The 7,440-nt window shown below is 44.9% G+C and overlaps 1 pseudogene; it reads right to left on the reverse strand.

The window, feature by feature from the left end:
- Nucleotides 1-4,511: 4,511 nt before the first annotated feature.
- Nucleotides 4,512-6,232, reverse strand: LOC141985953 (E3 SUMO-protein ligase ZBED1-like; annotated as a pseudogene).
- Nucleotides 6,233-7,440: the final 1,208 nt, after the last annotated feature.

Below are 7,440 nucleotides of genomic sequence, written 5' to 3' on the forward strand. Positions count from 1 at the left end.
AACAGTGAGGCTTATTTATCTGGTTCTGTGAAAGGCTCAAAGGAGCGGAGCACCAAAGGGAGCACATTTCAAGGCTCCCCTTCAATCAAATATATAGTGCTGCCATTACGTGGTGCAGCATCACCCACAACATTCAGCCAGGCAGCTGTGAGGATGAGAAGAAAACAAAAGCTTTCCATATAGTTAAGTATTTCAATAGTTAAGGAGTCAGGGCAGGATGTGCACCCTTTGCTTTGTTCTGTTTGAAGTGAGATCAGCTGGAGGCAGTGTCTGCTGAAAAGCAGCAGGAAATTAGAGCTAGTCTATACTAGAAGCTGTACAGTGGCACAGCTGCACCACTGTAGTGCATCTGGTGAAGAGCATTATGCTGATGGGAGAGAGCTCTCCTGTCGGCATGATAAAACCACCTCTGCAAGAGACGTTAGCTGTACATGCTGGTGCTTAGGTTGGTGTAATATACGTTGCTCAAGGGTGTGGCTTATTCACACCCGGTGACATAAGTTACACTGACGTTAGTGGTAGTGTGTACAAGCCCTTAGTGGGGGCAAAGGACAGGGGAACAACTTGTGTTTCTCACCAAAAAAAATGTAAGTAGGAAGAGCAGAAGTTTCTGCTTCAAGCCCAGGAATCCCTTCTCCTTTTCAGACTGTGCCCCAGCTTTGTGTTTTGTAGAACAGCACAGCCAAAAGCCACCAAACTGTCACAAGGGGCACCTCCACCAGAAAAAGGTTAAGAACCTTTGGGTTAATTCTCTTGACCTGGACCCAAACAAAATACTGTCCATGCCTATGAAGAATAGAAAGTAACAAAGTCACCTCACCCTCTGTATCTTGGGCTAAGTGTCCAAAGAGGTATATGATGGCTCATAAGAAAACACGAGTGAGTCAAATAGAACCAAAAATGGAAACATTTTAAGAGAACATTTCCCCTGCCCTTTTGATCACTTGATGTTGTCTTGCATTTGTTGTGAACTGCCTCAGCCTGAAACTAGTTTTTTCACTCAAAAGGCCAATTGCACCATTTTCTTTTTAAAAAAATAAATAACTTTTTAAGAAGAAAGAGTGAAAAAGAGAGACAGCTCATACGAAGTTCAACTGTGTGACCTGGGACCAGTCACTTCAATCATACGTCTCAGATTCCCTACTTCTAAAAAGGGAATAGTGCTGCTTACTCATGTTTTGCAGAGCCCTGCGCGGATACAAATTTCTATCCACGGCTGCAGATATCCGCAGATATAAACCGGTATCCGCGGAGCTGCAGGACTCTATTGGGAACCGCAGCGGTGAAAGGAGCAGCAAGTGTGGCTGCCACTCCCTAGAGCCAGGGCCCTGTGCCGGCAACTCTTCCGGCATGGCTGTACCGCCTCACCCTCGCCCACTGGGGTGGGCACCAGGCTCACCCGCAGGTGTCCCTGTTCGCACTAGTGCAGCAGATGGGGCTGGAGGCAGAGCTATACCAGGCTGTACCAGGTACCATAGCGGCGGCCCCACATGCTGCTCCTTTTGCCACTATGGTTCCTGGTACAGCCCTGCAGCTCCACAGATACCAACTTACATCAGCGGATCTCCGCAGATAGAAATTTGTATCTGTGTGGGGCTCTGCAGGTTTGCAATGTGTTTTGAGATTTTTGGATGAAAGATACTATGCAGAGGGAGTTGTAGTAATATATATATTTAGCTGTACCTTTGCATTTTCTAGGGTACCCATTTGCTTCAGGCAAATAAAGTTATTATTGTTCATGACACATTCTCATGAGTGGAGAATTTGCTGTCAATGCTTAATGCTTTGATGAGCTCAGTAACAAACATCCAAACAAAGTCCTCCTGTGATATTGCTGTTTATGTAACTTTTCTCAGAGGTCTGCTAGTCATTGACCCATTTAGCCAAAAAAAATTTTTTTAACCATTTTGGAAGTACTCCAGCCAGTCACAACATTTGTCAACTTTTGATTTCCCGAATCAAGACAGCACCCAAGTTTATTTCATAACTGGGATTCCTGAGGCACCTGTGCAGTCTAAACTATATTTTATATCTATAATGGGAATAGTATGTTCCTTAAAATCTGACGTTTTAATTAGCAATGAGGTAGAACAAAGGAATCACTGGCACCGGAGGGGAGGTCAACAGTGGAATGCAAAAGTAGGGGGTTTCAAAGAGAGATTGAAGGAGAGTAAGGATGTTTAGTTTACTGGAAGGAGGAGGTTGTTCTGTCTGTCTATGAAAGGTACTTATATGGACCCCATTACGATAATATCTGAGTACTTCATTGTGACGAAATGCACTCCTGTAGTCAGACCCTACACACTATTGTAATAAACTTAGTTTTCAAACGATACCTCACAAGACATCTTTTGTACAAACAACTCACTTCTCAATAATATCATGGTGAAATGTATGTAGCAACATATGTAAAGTTTTGAACATAAGCTGACATTATGACTGAAATGTGTTTACCAGACAAGTCTGGGGAGTGGGTAAATCTGTTTATTGAAGACAAAAGACAAGCTGACACCTCCAGCCAGGTATCATCAAAACTGATTGGGAGTCACAAGTTAAGTGGCTATTCTTCAAGGTCCGATCCTGAGCAGATCAGAAGTGACCACAGGGCTCCGGGAGTAAGGGTGAAGGAGTTGGGGGTGCAGGTGGTGCTCTCTTCAATCCTCCTGGGTAGGAGCCCAGGTAGAGACAGATGCATCCTGGAGGTGAATGCCTGGCTGCGAGGATGGTGTCACCAGGAGGGCTTCCTTGGCCATGGGATGCTGTTCCGGGAAGAAGGACTGCTAAGCAGAGATGGGGTCCACCCATCAAGGAAGAGCATATTTGGGTACACTCTGGCTAACCTAATAAGGAGGGCTTTAAACTAGGTTCAGTGGAGTGGGTTGATTAGTTAGTACCCATTACGCCTCTGGCATTTAGGGCAGCAACGAAGCTCTTCCACTCCTGTCTGTTTCTGGCAAGCCTTTCAATGGTTCCCCAGCTGTGCCCCAGGTTTTTCAGCTCAGCTTCCACAGCTCTTCGCCATGTTGTTTTCAGGCAGCCTCATTTTCGCTTGCCTTCAGGTGACCATCATATTGCTATTCTGGTGATAGAATCAGTTTCCATCCGAGGCACATGGCCAATCCACCTCCAACGCCTCCTAGTAATGACGGTGTTCATATCTTCTTGGCTGCACGGTGTGAACAAGTCTTGGTTTGAGATTGTTCGAGGCCAAAAGATACGGAAGATTTTTCTGAGGCAAGTTGTACGGAATGAAGACAATATGAACATGTTGTACTTTGTCATTCCCTAGCATTCTGTACTATAAAGTAGTGTTGAAAGTACACAGCTCTGATAAATCTTAAGTTTGGTTTTAGTGTTATATTTTGATGATTTTCTGACTATTTGAGCTCCTGAAGGTGTTCCTGGCTTTATTGATTCTGTTCCAGATGTCCTGGCTTGTTCCACCATCTTGGCTCATAGTGCTGCTCAAGTATGTAAATGTTTCTGCATTAGTGAGAATATGATCCTCTATCCGTACTGGTGATGATGAGGCAATATTAAAGGTCATGATATCTGTCTTCGTGTGGTTGATTTTCAGTCCAATTTTCTGGCTGAATGTGTTGAGTTGGGTTGTTTTATCTTGTATATGGTGTTGGGTTTGTGATAGGAGAGCAATACCACCTGTGAAATCCCGGTCCTCAAAGGATGAGAAGGGTGTCCATTTAATGCCTCTTGGCACGTCTTCTGTTGTATGCTGTATTACCCAGTTGATGGCAATGTTGAATTGGATTGCAGGCATGACACAGGTTCGATGGGGATGTGACGGGTTATCCCCCTTTAAGTTGCCACCTGATGTACTGTGATACTACTGAGCACACCTGTTCTGCCAGCCTGGGCCCCTTTACCCTGTCTTGCTGAGCCAGGTTCTTAAGCCTCCTCTAGCACACACATAAGCAGGGCCACACCCAGCTGCAAAAAGACACAGACACTGAGATCAGCTCTGGGAAGATTCAGCTTAAGGGACTTTCCCCAGCACTCAGGTGCCCACCTCCCTTGGAGTGCAGACCCAAAGGTATATTGTCTTGTGCTGTATAGAAAGATCTGCACAGCGCAAGCTCGTAAAAATTCACCCTCTCCCTCAGTGTTAAGAGAGATATACACAGCTTCTTTCCCCCGATATGGGTTTAATAATAGGGTTGTCATGTGATTAAAAAAATTAATCGCGATTAATCGTGCTGTTAAACAATAATAGAATACCATTTATTTAAATATTTTGGATGTTTTCTACATTTTCAGATATTTTGATTTCAATTACAACATAGAATACAAAGTGTACAGTGGTCACTTTACATTTATTTATTACAAACATTTGCACTATAAAAAAGAAACTTCAATTCACCTCATTGAAGTACTATAGTGCAATCTCTTTATCATGAAAGTTGAACATACAAATGTAGAATTAGGTAAAAAAGAATAACTGGACTTAACAGTAAAACAATGTAAAACTTTAGAGCCTACAAGTCCACTCAGTTCTACTTCTTTTTCAGCCAATCACTCAGACAAACAAGCTTATTTACATTTGTGGGAGATAATGCTGCCCTCTTCTTGTTTACATTGTTACCCGATTGTAGCTAGCGTAGCATGATATTTACGTGCCAGATGTGCTAAAGATTCATATGCCCCTTCATGCTTCAACCACCAATGCAGAGGACATACATCCATGCTGATGACGGATTCTGCTTGATAACTATCCAAAGCAGTAGGGGTCGATGCATGTTCACTTTCATCATCTGATCTGAGTCAGATGCCACCAGCAGAAGGTTGATTTTATTTTTTGGTGGTTCAGGTTCTGTAGTTTCCGCATCAGAGTGTTGCTCTTTTAAGACTTCTGACAGAATGCTCCACACCTCACCCCTCTTAGATTTTGGATGGCACTTCAGATTCTTAAATCTTGGGTCTAGTGCTGTAGCTATTTTTAGAAATCTCAGATTGGTACCTTCTTTGCATTTTGTAAAATCTGTTGTGAAAGTATTCTTAAATCAAACAACATATGCTGGGTCATCACCAGAGACTGCCATAACGTGGAATATATGGCAGAATGCTGACACAACCACAGACCAGGAGATATACAATTCCCTCCCCCCAAGGAGTTCAGTCACAAACCTGCAGGGCTCAAGTAGTGTTTCTAGCTTTTGCAGTTTTTCAAAATTCTTGTCTGTTGGCACTGATAGATGGTGCTTTTGAAGAGCTAATATGGATGTGAAAGTGGCTTTATTGCAAAGCAGGCGCTGAATCATAGGCAATGTGGAGTTCCATCTGGTTGAAATATCTTGTACAAGAGGTTCTTGTTTCTGTCCATTGGCAGCTTGTTGTATTCCTAGCTCTGTACTGTGTTTGAAATGGCCCACACGTTTTCTACATTTAGCGAGCACGTTTTCAAAACCACCCTCACGGAGTGCTACTGTAATGGATCGCTGCAGACTGTGGGCAGTGCACATCATGTGTTCAAAAGGCAAGCAACTGGCTGCTGCTACCATGTTATGTGCACTGTCAGTACTAATTGTTGTTAACTTTTCTTGAATATTCCATCCTTTCGCAACATCCATGAAACACTCTGCACATGCTTCAGCATAATGTCTCTCTTCAGTATGAGTTACTGTTACAGCAAACAACTGCAGGCATCAGTAAAGGTGGGCTGTGACACCAAGATCGCTATGATTGTTCAAGGATGTCCAGTGATCACCAGTCAAAGCAACAGCCAGTGCATTTTTCAGACCCTCCAACTTTGTAGTCTTCTCGTTGTCATATAAGTCATTTATTTGTGATGCAATGCTTCCTCGGGAGGGAAAGGTGTATGACCGATTGGAAGATGTAATTTGAATAATATCTCTTAGCCCTCTGTCATTTACAATGTTGAGTGGTCTGCAGTCCATAGCTATCCACTTTGCAATAGCATTGGTTAAGGTGTTGTACTTTGATCCATGGGCTTGTAGCGATCCTGAAACTCTGTAATTGTACTCTGTCGTGGTGGCTGGATTCATTTGCTGGCAGTGGATTATCTGGAGCACAAGATCCAGAGGCAAAAGCATGCTTCGAACATTGGTGCTACAGCAGACCTGAAGTGCTTCTATGGCATTGGAACTCAGCCTTGCAATAGCTACAGACAACAGTCTTTTTAGCCAAAGAACCATCTGGAAGTATTTTAAACAAACTTCCCATTCAAAAGACCTGAACTGTTGCTGCTTTGCTCCATTACCTTTCTCTAATATTTAATCACTCCAGATCATGAAAGCACAGTAGAACTGTGTCAATGTCTGGAATAATTCAATAAATTCTTCTCTATAATCAATATATTTGTGTCCTGTTCAAAAGAGTCCTTGCCATAAATATGGAAAGCTTTTACCTCAGGATTAACATTCAGTAGGGGAGTGAATTGTGCAGGAGGCTTTTTTCTTTTTTGCCTGCTGCTGCTGGGTTAGCCTTTTTTGTATGTGCCCTTTAGAGGAGTCTTGGCTTATTGAAGGAGTAAGATTTTTCTTTTTAATCTCAGAAAGTCAGTACTCTAGCGCTGAGAGGGGTGTGAGTTGTGCAGGAGAAAGGTGAATTCTTGATGCTGCTTCTGTTGGGGTGGGTTTCTGAGCTCACCGGGTTCACCTCCTGTCCGAAGAGAGTTTCATCATAGAAATCTGCATTCAGTATTGGGGGAGAACAGGGGAGGGGGAGAGTAAGCAATGATTTGTGCAGGAGGAAGGCCTGGGAGGACAGGGGGTGGCAATGGGGAGGAGCAAGCCAGAACTTGTGCAGGAGAAGGGTGATGACGGTGCCTTGTTGCTGCTTCTGGAAGGGTGGTTTTTGGTACTGGGCTCCCCTCCTTTTACTGAGCTAGGTAGGCTCCCTTCAGCTGAGTGAGCCCTTGTTTGCAAGGGAGGGTGGATTTTACCTCAGGGACTTATACTGCAGGGGAGGAGAGGCTTGTGCAGTGACACTGAGCTCACCAGGCCATGTTCTCTATGGGCTACCCCCAGACTGAGCGGCCAGCCAGGGGCAATGGGGGGGTTGGTCCTGGGAGTGAGGGGCTGGCTGGGAACAATAGGGTCCGGGCTGGCTAAGGTGATGATACATCCCATTTTGGCCAGGACAGTCCCCTTTTTCAGCTCTGTCCCGGCCGTCCCTACTTTTTCACCAAAACTGGACATTTGTCCTGGCTGCAAGTCAGAGCAGAGAGAGGCGGCTGCTGCCTGGGGGTCTGCTGAAGGCAGCACTGCCCGCCAGTAGGAAAGGGGAGAAATTTGCTGCTGGCGGGCAGTGCTGGCTTCAGATGACCCCTGGGCATCTCAGAGCCAGGGCAGGGGGGCGGGAAAGGAATCAGCCTCAGCTGGGGGAGGTGCAGAGCTCAGGGGGGGATTCAGCCCCAGCCGCGGACGGCCTGGGACTCAGCAGGCATGGGGCTCAGGGTGGGTG

This window comes from Natator depressus, chromosome 4 (genome assembly GCF_965152275.1).
Source record: "Natator depressus isolate rNatDep1 chromosome 4, rNatDep2.hap1, whole genome shotgun sequence".
Classification (NCBI taxonomy): Eukaryota; Metazoa; Chordata; order Testudines; family Cheloniidae; genus Natator; species Natator depressus.